A 15,329-nucleotide genomic window follows, 5' to 3' on the forward strand; every position below is an offset into this window, starting at 1 on the left:
TAAAAAAAAATAGATGTGGCAACTCACCGATGTCAATTAAAATATTCAAAAATGAATCAGGGAGCAATGTGAGCTATTTCATAATTTTTCATTCCTTTAATCTTAAATAATTAAATTAATTGGAGTTCTTTTTAATATTAATGCTGACATAGTTTGTATGCATACACATACATAAAAATATGCTCACATATGGCTTTCATGGATTTTTTAAATTATTTTACATTAAAGAATGATGAAAAAAATAACTACATTTAAATGCATAAGTGTCTATGCCTTTTTAAGCTTAGTACATGTATGAGCAGGCTAACTTTTGGTGGTTATTATCCGTGGACAATTCAGTTTGGCTATAAATTGATAGAGTGCATAGTATAGCAAGTTATACTGCACTATACCAACTCTTTTTGTCTTGAGTGAATAAACATAATCGGTCTGTAGCTAACTTCAGTAAGTCTGCTTCTTGCATATTGCTGCATCTATAAAGCCTAAGTTCAGCCAAAATAAAAAAACACAAAGCTCAGCACAAGGAACATAACTTACAGTGAGTGAGGTAAAACCTCCTCTGTCCATGACCCCCACCTGCGCCACCATAATCTTCCAGTGCAGTGGGTTTAATAAGGGCCATCATAGGCAACCATCAAGAGTGCCCAACAATGTTTCCTCCTTTCTGCCCAGCCGCTCCATTCATAGAAACCCTACTATAGCTTCTATGAATAAAAGATAATATATGAATGGAGGGGGCAGACCTATTATCTGCCTATCCTCCATTCATAGATCCTATTTCATTCATAGATATTTCTCAGTTTTAGGGAGAATAAAATCTCACATTATTGCCACTCTATTGTAATGTGCAACCCCTTATATTTGTATGAGGAGCAGAGTATTTATTAATACTGAAGGATCTGTGACAAACTCTTAGCAAAAAAAAACACCTATATGTAACCACATTTGTAATGTCTCAGAGCTATTACACTCCTCATAAACAAAGTCTTTGCACTTACATCTCACAAAACAGCAGTCACTACCACCTTTTCTATTTATATTAACACCTTCATGCTTAAAGTGTTACTAAACCCACACCAGTAAATTCTGTCTGTATATGCAGTAAAGCATGTTTGTTATACTCACTGTGGAACCTAAGGGGTTAATCCATTGCATTGCATTTAAAGTGGTTTGATCCCATCTCTCTGATCCTGCTCTTCTTCCACTGTCTCAAAAAATAACCTGATATTTACAGAGCCAGGGACAGGCTGCACATGCTCAGTTTGGTGTGTATTGCTAGAGAGGTTTTTTTTGGTTTTTTTGGGAGGGTGTGTGTGGTCAGCACAGGGCCAATCATCACTGTCCAGACATGTCCAGACAGAGGATCAGGGGAGCATGAAAACTTCTTCTATAACTTTTACTAGGAACTGATAGAAGTCACAAGGCTGATATATACTGCTATTGAGAAAAAGGTATTTATCAGTTTACATTTACTAAAATAATTGAATTTCCATGTTATGTGTACTGTGGGAGACCAGATATATTGAATGCAGATTTTGGATTTAGTAACACTTTAAGGGTAGAACAAATGTTAATGCCTTCAATTTGTTCGTCAAGCACATCTACAGTAAATTAGCTGTTTGAACGCTGCCCTCTGCCTATTCCGACAATGCTGTTTTCCAAAGGTGTCAGTTTTACTACTTAATCCAGAACGCAGACATCCAGGACAGGAACTGGGTTACTGGCTGAATCAGCAGTTGAAATACAGAAAAAAAGCCTAAAAACTAAACAAATGCAGTCACCACACCTCACCTTACCTTGTAATACAACCCATTCAGGTTAAAATAGAAATGAAAGGCAAAACTTGTGTATAGATATATACAAAAAAAACTGTTCATAAATACCTTTTTTCTCTTTTTTATAAGTGACCCTATTCCTTCTGTTCTCAGCTGCATAAGAGCTGGTGGAGAAGAAGCAGCACTACACTGAGCTTCCCGGTGCATGGCTGTGCAAGGATGGGGGGGGTTTCAGGACAAGTGTGATCATTGGAGGAGAGCAGGCTCAGTTCCCAGCACTGCTAGAAAACTGACCACAATGTGTTCTCCCGCTTAATGTGGTCAGTTTTTAATAGGAAAGCAGAGACTGACAGGAACACCAGGAATGTAACACAAAGGAAGCAATACAAAGATAGCAGGACACTTTTTTATACAAGTACATGGTACAGCAGGCACATATCAGGAGTATGAAATGTTGGGTTTATATATTCATTAAGCTGCAATATACAGGCAGTCCCTGAGTTACGAACACAATAGGGACTATAGGTTTGTTCGTAAGTCGAAGTTGTTCGTAAGTTGCAATACTGCATTTGTAAGTGTAACTTTCAGTTGGAACACTGCGTTCGTAAGTGTAACTGCCGCCTGTGCATGGATGTGGGATATGTTCAGAAGTGTTCGAAAGGTATTCGGGACCCGCGTGTAGCACAAGTGGCGGGCATTTGAGGCCGTTCGTAAGTAGGAGTTGTTCGTAACTTGGGTGTTCGTAAGTCGGGGACTGCCTGTATTACATTTTTGTTTTTGAGTTTAATACCACTTAAAATTAAACTGTCATTGGAGAAATATGTAGTTTTCCATTTTACTGGGTCAATACATTCTGAGAACCTGGCCCAGAACATTCAGGCAGCCCAGGAGTTCTGGCTGTATACTTAGTTCAGGTCTGTACATTATTGTAGCTGCAAACAGCCAGGTTAAGTATAAATCTTTATGTGACCAAACTGAAATACCCTTTTACAGTTAAATTATAAGACCAACCATATTATATGTGAAATGGGAAATCCAGAAGATTTTATAATCCAGTCCACTGATGTGCTGTAAATATTTTGCTCCTGATTGGTAGTCTTTCACAATGCCGCTCCCAATAGAGGCAGTCAGTATAGAAAATCCTAATGTTATGCAGAACGCTACTCCACATTGTCGAACATTTTCCAAGCTGAAGAGAAAAATGGAAACATTTCTTAAAATACAAAAAGCAATATTCTTAGAGTAAGCTAATAAATGTAGATTTAGTGTGCAGCTCTGCCAGAGGTTTTGAAACTACGGAATAGCAACTATTTACTTGCAACAAGGTGGTAAATGCTTACCATACTGATGGTCTACAGAAGAGCAGAGCAGTGACTGTCTTCCACAACATTTGTTATTTATAGAGAAAGAGTTTAATTTCATAAAGGCAAGAAGGCTGTTCATTTTGCAATGGAAGTTACACTTTGTAAGCGAATTAGCCCCTGAGATTAGTGAATGTGGTGAAATTTCACTTTGCATATAATACACAATTACAACAAGGAAAATAAAAAAAAAAACAGCATTTTTGCTTGTACAATATTGGATAATGGAAGTCATCAGCGATTCACCTCATTCACTAAGCACTGTGGCAACTTCCTTTGCAAAGTAAACAGCTTATTTGCCTTTAATAAATTGACCCTACAGTCTCCAATTGTGAATATGATAAAAGAATAGTACTTATATTGTGCAGATGAACTATAAAATATATAGAAAAAAAACATTGGTAGAATGAAAATAGCAGAACATGAAAAAATGACAGTGGATGAAGAATAAGGAAAGCAGTGGAAAGAAAGGAGACAAACTTATTCATTACCCTATGTATCAAATTATATTTAACCATAACTGACATATGGATGCGACAAAGGGGTTGATCTAGTAAAACTGGAGAGTGTAAAATCTTGTGCAGCTCTGCAAAGAAACTAATCAGCTTCCAGTTATTTTTGTCAAAGCTTAATTATACAATCTGAAGTGAGAAGCTGATTGGCTACCATGCACAGCTGCACCAGATTTTTTCCTTCCCAGTTTCAGTAAATCAATCCCAAAGTACCTCTTCTTGCCAACTATATGTGTTCTTTAGCAAGGAACACACATTCCACATTAATAATTATGCTACCAAAATTAGTGTGTGCTGTAAATTGCCTCCAATATTGCTCCTGTTTCTTCTTGCTGGAAGCTGCCATTTTGTTGAAGAGCCCCTGAACAGTAGTAGTACATCATACAGCGGAACTAAACTCATTGATTTAATGGTTTCAAAAAACAATACTGTTACTTTTGCTTCCTTAGCCAAACTGTCAAACAATGAAATGGCAGGTGTCATAATTGATCACATATACAGCACCATGGCAACTGCAGATCAAACAGATAGGAGAGTTTAGTTCAGCTTTAAGGCTGTCAGCAGGTCTGCCTCTACAAATTCAGCAGTGCCTAAAAACAGAGAGCAACTGAGCATGTGCAGATCAGGGTAAGACAATGTATTACTGGATTTTAAACTGTATAAACTTATTTTTTATGTTTTAGATAGCTATACTCGCAAAAGGGGCCAGCCTGACATGATTTAGCAGGACTTAAATGTCTGACTAAAGTTCCACCTTAAGTAAGTTTTACCTCATACAGAGATTACAAAACTCTATTGACCATTTCATTTGCTTTCTCACTAGAACCATCTTTGTTTAGGCAACATTTAGAGTTATCATTTATTTTCTGCACTCTAACAAATCCTTGTTGAAGTGCCTCACCTTGTTATGCTTTACAAAATTACAATGTTGCAGGCTGATCGCTAAGGGGGGGGGGGGTAGATAGGGAATTTTTTTCTCTTGCTTGCAGTAGAGGACATTAACTTCAGCTCCTTTCACATGGGGCAGACTCCATTTTGACAAACAGAGGATCTATCCGCTGATCTCCTGCTAATCAGAGCAGATCAGGGCAGATAAAGCATGTCTGCTCAGTTTCTGCAGTGTGGACACAGACAGAGTCTGCTCTGCTCTGCTCTATGGGTGGCTGGGTGAAAATGGACTCTGATGTCCATATACAACAGTCTGCACTTCGATCCGATCCACTCAGACAGTGGAGGATGGATTCCCTTATTTTTTTTTTTTTTTTTGGTGGACCGTCTCAGATTGAGGGTAGGCAGGTGTAAATGACACAAGTCCTTTTACACCCACCAGTCAATAGGGGTGAATGGACCGCCTGAAAAACTGACAGGTGGACCTAATCAAAATAGTCATGTGAAAGCGGCCTTGATCTAAGCAAAGTCCCTTGTTTTAAAGACTGCTTTTTAATGATAAATGGAATAGCCATTTGAAACATTATATTGTTACAGTTTATTAAGATGATAATTTATTAGTATAGTCTACACAGATCTATGGGCTGGTATCCTTACATCAAAACAGCCATATAGTTTGCTTTATTGTGAGAATTTTAGGCCATATCGAGCTTCTGTCTGCGCTTACCCTGTTAATCTGTGAAAGTGCTTCACTTGAGATGTTGAATATAAATTTGAATTCCTTGTCTATGTAGACAGGGCTTGCTATTATGCCTAAAATCCAGAGACATTTTCTGTGTTGTTAATGTGGGGTTGGCTCCCTCTAGTGTTTGCTGGATTCTATGTGTGAATTTCCCTTTCCTTGTGATAGGGTTTAGAGCAAAGCATCATGGGATGTGTAGTTCAGAATGCTGAAGTGACTCTGCCAGCAGGACTGATCTGAACTACAATTAACAGAATGCTGTGTGGACAGAAGGGATTGCTGGGAAAGGATATAAAAGGGGCTGGCGCAGCCTAGATCAACCTGTCTGGATGGCGTTTGACTCTGCCAATAGGAGGTCTGTGTGACGGAGAGTTGATGATTTGCGGCTTACACAGCAGGGAGCCGGACAGCTATACCCAGAGGGATCTCTGCGGACAGCATCGCTTCTTCCTTGTAGTGGACCCGAGGGTGTTCCGGGTCATCCAGTGATGCCTGCAGTTCAGATCCCAGTGGGCGCCATTACCCAGAGCCAGGATACAGAGAGAGAGTTCCTGTTAAAGTCTTCTCATCATCTGCATGGTTGCCAACTTCATCTGCGTTCCAGAGAGGTGAGTGGGCATAGCCCATGTTATAGTAAAAGACACTGCTTTCAGACATCATTCACAACAGTTCAGCTGGCGGTACTTGTAGTCGCACAGTAGTTAGGTTTTGTGTTATAATGAACACTGAAAGCAGACATCTATGCCCAGTTCACATTATTGATACTAGCAGCTATCTTGGATAACATCATTAGGATTATAAAAGAAAGAAATTGGCATACCACAAAGGATAAACAAAGTCAAATTTGCTACACCCTGTCATCAAGGATTATTTTAGATGCAACACAAAGAGGCTAGCTGAAGATATCTGGATTCCAATGAATATCCTTTACCCTTTTATTACCATCTTTTTCCCCTCATCTGCCTAAATTGCATTGGACTCCATCTAGAGGGAGTCAACCTATTTGAATACAATAGGCTGTATATTGTTCTTTATACTGTGCAGGATTTTATGGTCTGTGAGTTGAGGAGCTGATCAGAGCCATTCACCTAAATGCCCCCCCCAACTGCTTCTCTGCCTCTCCACATCCCCTGCTGGACTGATCTCTAAAATGCCAAATGCCTATCTCCCCTACTGTCCCCTTCCTCTGCTACCAATCCTCCCCAGCACCGATTCTCAGATCTAGCAACCGGCCCACCGCTCCACTCCCCTGCAGATCTAATTCCCTGTGCCGGCACCCCCTCGCTGCCTCTCCCACTGACAATTGCATTTGCAATGTAAAAATTATCAAATAATCCCTCCCCTTATTAGGACATCCCCCTCCAGTGTGTCCCCCCCTCCCACGATCCCTTGTGGATCCCCATGCAGCTCTGCTGGGCGGATTCCCTCCACACCCTCTCACTGGCTGCAGCTGGGCCTTAAGATTGGTGTCAGAATGGAGAGCTGGAGGGGGGTTGTTAAACTTGTGTTTAACAGCCCCCTTTCTTTCATGAATGAAAGAAAACTAACTAATTATCACTTCCGTGTTCCAGCATCACTGAAGCATAGTAAATGGCATTTACCATGCTTCAGTTTGTGAATGAAAGTAGCCTCTACACAGACTCCTATTCGTTCATCAACATTTCTTCCTTTCTCTGTCTCAAAAAAGAGACATTAGGGGTCTGTTTAGATGATGACTCTCTAACCCCCCCCAAAAAAATATATATGTAAAAAATATTAAAAAACAAAAGTTTATCTAAATAAAATTGTAAAAAATAAAAATATAAAAAAACATAGTAAGGTCCCCAGAATTAACCCTACTACACATCACGATCAGAAATATCCCACATCCACTCAGAATGGTTACAAACCACATCTTTCTATCAGCGAAACTAAACCTAACCAAGTTGTGAAAATCTAATATAGCCCCTACTGTCAAAAATACACTAGAACTAGTGAACGTGCATTCCACTTACGAAATTCTGATGGCCTCCAGTAGAGGTACTTACAATAAGACATTAACCCTTTGGCAACCATGGTTGAACTTGGCTCAAGACAACATAACTAACATAATCCCCAAGCATTTATGGATACAATTTTTGCAATTAAAAGTCATGATTTCCATAAGCACACCACGTTTAATGGATACGATCACAGGGAACACCATAATAAAAACAAGTATGCTGATCACCTTTACAATGCTTCAAACCTCCTATCGTAAACTACCAAAATAAGGAAGGGGCGTGCAGGTTTCCCCCTAACGAACAGTTTGCTCCCACACGGGGTGCCTGGAGGGAAGAGACACTGCTCGCCACCTAGATTCCGATCTCTAAGACTAATTCATATGTCGTGTACACACAATCAGATTTTCCGACAACAAAACCGTGGATTTTTTACCAAAGGATGTTGGCTCAAATTTGTCTTGCATACACACGGTCACACAAATGTTGCCCCAAAATTCCACACATGAGAACGCGGTGACGTATAACACGCAGGACGGGACTATAAAAAGGAAGTTCAATAGCCAGTGTGCCACCCTTTGGGCTCCTTCTGCTAATCTACTGCAACTCACTCTTCATTGGCTTACCTTTAAATAGACTATCCCCCCTTCAGTCCATCATGAATGCGGCTGCCAGACTCATCCACCTTACAAACCGCTCAGTGTCTGCTACCCCTCCCTGCCAATCCCTCCATTGGCTACCACTCGCCCAACGAATTAACTTCAAAATACTAACAATAAGTTACAAAGCCATCCACAACTGTGCCCCCAGCTACATCACTAACCTAGTCTCAAAATACCAACCTAATCGCCATCTCCGTTCCTCCCAAGATCTCCTGCTGTCTAGCTCCCTCATCACCTCCTCCCATATCCGCCTCCAGGACTTCTCCCGAGCCTCGCCCATCCTCTGGAATTCCCTACCCCAATCTGTCAGACTGTCTCCAAATTTATCCACTTTTAGGCGATCCCTGAAAACTTTCCTCTTCAGAGAAGCTTATCCTGCCTCCATCTAACAACTGCACTATTTTCTCCATTAGCTCATCCCCCACAGCTATTACCCTTTTGCATAACTTGACCCTCCCTCCTAGATTGCAAGCTCTAACGAGCAGGGCCCTCTGATTCCTCCTGTATTGAATTGTATTGTACTTGTACTGTCTGCCCTAATGCTGTAAAGCGCTGCGTAAACTGTCGGCGCTATATAAATCCTGTATAATAATAATAATAATCTCGTGTTTATCTCGTGTTAGTAGAAGTTTGGTGAGAGACGATTCGCGCTTTTCAGCCTCGTGCTTTTTCAGTTCGTTTCTGCTTTTCAGTTTGTGCTTGTGGGTTTGTATCTGTTCTGCATGCGCAGTGTATAAAAAGCATAACACGCATGTGTCATACGTACCATCTGTGAGCGGAGGATGGAGTAGCGTAAGCGCCGATCGCGCAAACGAAGGTACAATTTTAACTTGGGGCATCAGGGGTTAGTGGCCTATACTGCTTATAGATTGAGGCCTATATTGAGACAAGATTAGGAGAGTTTAGCCTGACATTATGGATTGTCTTGTGTTGTGTCTTGCAGAAAAAATGGATACATTTACAGACCCAGACTTCCTGAAAAACTTCATAGACAGGTACAGGGAGCTGCCATGTCTCTGGCAAGTCAAAAACAGTGACTACTCCAACAAGCTAAAGAGGAAGGCAGCGCTGGAGCAACTGTTGGAATTGGTGAAGCCTGTGACTCCTGTGGCAGACATCACCTATTTGAAGGCCAAATTTGGTGGCCTGAGGAGCACATATAATAGGGAGCGCAAGAAGGTCCAGGATTCCATGAGATCAGGAGCAGCAGCAGATGACGTTTATGTACCTAGGCTGCGGTACTACGACAGACTGTGTTTTTTGTCAGACCAGAGTGAACCCAGGCCATCGCTCTCAACCCTTCCTTCCACACTTCCTTCAACATCAGATGATGCTTCAGATGTCCAACTTGGGCCTTCCACCCAGGAAGATGTGGAGGAGCCCAGCTTGAGCCAGGTATAGCATTGTTCAACATATTTTTGGACAACAATTTAATGATGTTAACTAGATGCTATTATTAATAACTAATTTCTGATTTACCAAAGTGGTTTACATATCAATAGACAATAGTAGCCAAAAATGATTGGAACAAGAATGAAAAATGCTAGGGGTCAGAATGATAGTCTTTTCTATTTGTTCACATTCAATTTGCAACAGTCATGAGCTTAAAATTGAGTGTGATTGATGACCAAAAACCTAAAACTATGTACCTTTTTCATAAAAAGGAAAGTCTCAGCCAGAAGGAAGCCTTGGCAAGCACCCTGACTGAATCTTAGGTTCGTCCCCTCCGCCTCCCAACCAAAAGGACCAGGAAGGCGAGGAACCTGGAAGAGTCAGCGACTACTTTAATTCGCCAGGCTACTGCGGTACTAACAACGAACTCTGGTGGCCCTGAGTCGTATGGCTGTCTGACAGCCAGTAAACTGGAACGAATGGAGGAGGGCCAACGCCTCATCTGTGAGGAGATAATTCTTCAGGCCCTAAACAAGGGGATGAGGGTCCAACTCACAATTAAAAGCCACGTGTGTGAGTTGGACCATACTCCTCCACCACCTCCAGCAACACCACCACCACCTCCAGCAACACCACCACCACCTCCAGAAACACCACCACAGCCACCCAATCCACCACAGCAGCCTGGAAGGAAGCATGTAAGGAAGTGTTGAGAGTGATGGCCTGAGTTTGGTGTGGTCTGGCAAAAGATGCAGGCTGTTGTAAGACCACAGCCTCAGGACATATATGTCATCTGCTGCTGCTCCCAACTTCATTATTCTAGCATTCTAAAAGAAGAAGAGAATGTGCTGCATTAAAAGATTTAAGAAAATTTGCAGTGTGACGGATGTGCTATCTCTATTACGAATGCTAGTTTTACAAGACCGAGCGCTTCTGGCTCATACTTGATTCCGAGCATATGTGGACTTTGGTGCGAGGACTTGTGTACACATGATCAGACTTTCCGACAACAAAGTGAAGTTGGCTGAAAATTTGAGAACCTGCTCTCAAACATTTGTGGGCGGAAATTCCGACAACAAATATTCGATGGAGCATACACACAGTCGGACTTTCTGACAACAAGCTCACATCGAACATTCCCCGTCTGAAAATCCAATCGTGTGTACGCGGCTATAGTGTAAATAGTGTAATATGTTGTAATTTGAATGTTATACTTCCTTCTAAGGGAGTTGTCAATTTCATTTAATAAGTTGATTTCTGTAAATCTATTCCATGGCACGATAAACAACTTACATTGTTTATCTGTATGTCTGTATTTTACGTTCTTCATGAAAAACTTCAATAAAATACTAATGTTGAAATAAAAAAAAAACATAGTAAGGGTAGATTTAGACATGCGCCAAAATCTCCCTTGCCTCTGAAGTTCGATCCCCATTTCAATCATGCTCCAGAGGCTACTGACAGGCAGTGAGGAAGCGATGTGATGCATCCTCACCACCTCTTTTAACCTAATTTTTTTTGACAAATTTGCAGTTCTGGGGCATTTGCAGTGCTTCCCCATTCACTTGAAAGTGTAGTGCTTGATGGGCTGCATTGCTACAAGTCCGGTTAACTTTTCCACAGGCGCAAAGAGAAGCATCACGGCAGCAGCATGTAAACACCCACGATTATACAAGTAAGAGGCACAACATTTCTAAGACAGTATATATTCTGTGAATATTTAGTGCTGGGTTGCAGTCACAAAGTCCAGAGTCTCTATAATAGTTTGAGGAGAAAGGGGGGGGAGAGGGGGAGGGAAACGATGGGGGTAATCCACTCACAGGGCTGCCATCGCAGAGGAACAGAGACCATGTTCCCAAAAACTGGAAAGAAAAAAGAGGGAAAAGAGGCGCCTCTGGGTGCAGATTTTTAACAAGTTTAATATACAATAACATTTCCTTATAATGCACTCACATTTCTGTAATTAAAAGAAGGTATGAAATAATATCTCAAAAACTTGGGGCTGTCCTTAATGGAGTCGATCCCTTTAGCCCATCTGTGTGCATCCTGTGGTGCTTCTCGTGTGCAGCTAGATGGTATTCAGCCAGGTGTGTTGGAGTCTCTCAGCTGGGTAAGTGTCCTGTGCTTCAGGCACCGCTGGATGGTGCTCGGCCGACCGACATGGAGTCTTTCCTCACCATGAGGCTTGGAACGCAGGGAAGTGTCTGGGCGGGGGAGAATGACGTCACCATACTGCGGCGCGTTTCACGAGCGTGCAGGCTGTTGATGACATAAACAGCCGCGCTCCTTTTTCAAGCTATAGGACAGTAGCTTAGCCAAATTATAATATATAGGGGCGGGGAGGGGGAGTGGTTAAAATCAGATGAGCCGTGATTGGATAGCACATCAGAATAGGAACAAAGCTAAAAGGCGGAGGGACGGGACATACAAAGAGAATGCTTATGGTTATAACATACATGAATATTAATGTATTTTAAATACACTTGATCACAGGTATTATAGTGGGGACATAAAAGGTATAGATTAAAACAGCATATGGAAAGGACTGTGTGCAGATGCATCTAGCTAGTGTAAAGAAATAAATTAAAATGATTGGAAAATAGTAAAAATATTAAATAATAATTAAATGAAATATAAAGTGTTCTTATTTAATGTGTAAGACAAATATGTGTATATGATGAATTTTGTACATATGTATATAATTTTGGGCATGGATATCGAGGGGAGGGGTAATAAATTTATTGAGGCAAGGAAGTGCATATGCATGCATACCTCTGCACACAGTCTTGTATATAAAAATTATTGTACATAAAAGACAAGATTATTAAATATGTGTAAATAGTATGCGCATATCGTGTATAATTAATAATTTATTAATCGTGTCTTTTATGTACAAGGATTTTTATGTACAAGACTGTGTGCAGAGGTATGCATGCATATGCACCGTCCTCGCCTCAATAACTTTATTACCTCTCCCCTTGATATCCATGCCCAAAATTATATATATATATAAGAGGCGCCTCTTTTCCCTCCTTTTTCTTTCCTTGTCAAAAGAAGTTTATTGAGTATACAATGTTATAAAGATACATAAAGTAAGTTTACAAGGATCTATAAAGTAAGCTCATTGTTTTACAGTGGGGTTTATATAGGTAAATATCATGAAATTTCAAATATTAAACATTGGGTTCACGTAAACCTAAATTAAAGATATATATCATTTCCTTAGTTACTTTTGTAGGTATTTAAATGATTTATACCTACTATACATATTGTTTACAAGTAGAGTGTATATAGGTCAAATAAATTCTGATAATGAGCTTTAATCGTAAGGTGGAGAAAAGGAAAGAGAAAGAAGAAAAAGGGTTGAAAGGTAGAGGTATGGTCCACAAGGTTGTCCCGCTCGTCAGTTTATTATTCTTTTTAGTTCTCTTTGAAGCCTTAGAATGGGTGTCTCTGTAAGTCATTTAATCTGTTACCATGGCAACAGGACAGAGTCATTGAAGTTTGACAGGAACTGTTGTTTTATCCAAGGATGCCAAAGCCTCCTTTTTCTTTCATGTAAACACCCACGTTCACTGCCTATTGCACCTTAAGGGAGGATAGTTGCCGGGTGGCAGAAGCACAGCTCAACCACACATTTTTGCCATCCCCCAACCACAAGTCTAAATAATGCCTAAGGCCTCGTTCACATGTTCCGTGTTGGTGCATGTCCCTGAACTCACACTGTCTATGTGTTTGGGGCCATGCATCTACACCTGCACAGATATCGGATCTGTCCTTGCAGCAACTGCTTCTCAATTGACATGAATAGGACTGCCTGCACATGGATGCCACATACGCCTGTTCATCCCCATATGGGTGAAAACGGCCCTTTATATGGCCCTGTATGGACATACGCTTTAGTACATTCCATGTGAATTAATCCTTCTAGAAAGAATTTAGTAGGAATTTAGTAGGTTGTGCTGTGTTTATGTGTGCAAATGAGGATTTTAGTGTTTTTTTGGGGGGAGAAATAGCAATTTGCGCAGCTATTGTGGAGTATAAAAAAATCAGCAGTGCCTTCTTTTTAGTCTACTGGTCATGTACTTTCAGAAAATATATGGTTTTCAGGGTATTTTAAGTAAAAAATGAGAACCTCCAGATTGTTAGAGAAATATGGTTATTTACAGTTTTGCTTAAGATCAATTTTCAGCATTTCGGAAAAAAAGCGCAATTTAAAATTTACACATATTTGTTATTTAGGTTACACTTTTATATTTAGTAGGAATTTAGCAGGGATTTTGTAACAATTGCTGTATTGGTATCTGCTAATAAAGATTTTAGTGTATTTTTAGAAAAAATATTGTTTTGATAAACAAATATCACAGGGCCTTAAAAATGAATAGCACCTTCATTTTATTCTTCTGGTCATGTGTTTTAAGAAAATATATGGTCTGGTCACCTGAGTTTAAAAGCGGAGCACAGGGGCTGGCAGCAGAAAGGTTAAAATAGCAAGTGCTTAAGTTTCTAAAAATTCATATTTAGCTTTCTGTAAATAAATTAGTGTAGATGTAGATCCCATTAGTGGTCGGTCATTTGTCACATATTGTACCACACACGGTCATTTGCTATATCAAATTGTACTCATTGCATTTGTAAACACTATATAGTAAGATTGGTGCAGTAAGTTTAGCAGTACTCACATCTTATCTTCATCCATCATGGTGTCTTGATATGGCTTGCTAAACACGGTTATTCCTGAAAAAAAAAAAAAAAACTTTAATTTGAGCATTAATATCAATTACATATATTTATACATTTAAAATCAATAAATGCAGACCCTATGCGATCCTTGCAGAATAGCTCACCCTTTATATACTTCTCTGGGAAGTACCTAAAATGTACAGCAATGTTTTTAGCTAATTAAAGAGCTTTTATTTAACAAAATATCTTATCCTTTTGAATTAAAATAGTACATAGTTAGTCAGGTTGACAAAAAAGACACAAGTCTATCCAGTTAAAAAAAAAAATCATACAATCCCATATACACAATCCTACACCCACAGTTGATCCAGAGGAAGGTGAAAAACTCCAGTAAAGCATGCTCCCATTTGCTACAACAGGAAAAAAAATTCCTTCCTGATCCCCCCGAGAGGCAATCAGATTTTCTCTGGATCAACTTTACCTATAAATGTTAGTATCCGGTTATATTGTGTACAATTAGGAAAGAATCCAGGCCTTTTTTAAAGCAATCTACTGAGCTTGCCAGAACCATCTCTGGAGGGAGTCTATTGCACATTTTCACAGCTCTTACTGTGAAGAAACCTTTCCATCTTTTACTCTAGACGTAAAGAGTTCCCCTTGTCCTCTGTGATGACCTTAAAGTGAATAACTCAACACCAAATTCACTATATGGACCACTTATGTATTTTTACATGTTGATCATATCCCCCTTAATCTCCTCTTCTCAAGAGAGAATAAATTCAGATCCTCTCATCTTTCCTCATAGCTGAGCTCCTCCGTGCCTCTTATCAGTTTGATTGTCCTTCTCTGCACTTTCTCCAGTTCCCTGGTATCCTTTTTAAGAACTGATGCCCAAAACTGAACTGCATATTCGTGATGAGGTATTACTAATGATTTGTACAGTGGCATAATGATATCTCTCTCTCTGGAGTCCATGCCTCTCTTAATACATGAAAGGACTTTGCTCGCTTTGGAAACTGCAGCTTGGCATTGCATGCTATTATTAAGCTTATGATCTACCAAAACTCCCAGATCCTTCTCCACTATGGATTCCCCCAGTTGTACTCCCCCTAGTATGTATGATGCATGCATATTCTTAGCCCCCAAGTGCAAAACTTTACATGTCTCAACATTAAAACTCGTTTGCCACTTAGTTGCCCAACAGTGCATTGAGGTTGGCTTGTAAATTGGAAACATCCTGCAAGGACGTTAATCCACTGTATAGCTTGGTGTCATCTGCAAAGACAGAAATGGTACTTTTAATCCCAGACCCTATGTCATTTAGTAAGATATTAA

At 40.1% G+C, this 15,329-nt stretch overlaps 1 long non-coding RNA gene across 1 annotated transcript in view; it reads right to left on the reverse strand.

Moving 5' to 3' along the window:
• Positions 1–2,748: 2,748 nt before the first annotated feature.
• The window catches only part of LOC141144688 (uncharacterized), a 116,109-nt gene continuing 103,528 nt past the window's right edge, over positions 2,749–15,329 (reverse strand). The window contains exons 3-4 of the long non-coding RNA XR_012244439.1: positions 13,994–14,048; positions 2,749–2,964 (exon numbers count right to left, since the gene is read on the reverse strand). This is a non-coding gene — a long non-coding RNA (uncharacterized lncRNA). The remainder of the gene's footprint in view (positions 2,965–13,993; positions 14,049–15,329) is intronic.

The sequence above is a fragment of the Aquarana catesbeiana genome, linkage group LG05 (genome assembly GCF_042186555.1).
Source record: "Aquarana catesbeiana isolate 2022-GZ linkage group LG05, ASM4218655v1, whole genome shotgun sequence".
In the NCBI taxonomy this organism is placed as follows: domain Eukaryota; kingdom Metazoa; phylum Chordata; class Amphibia; order Anura; family Ranidae; genus Aquarana; species Aquarana catesbeiana.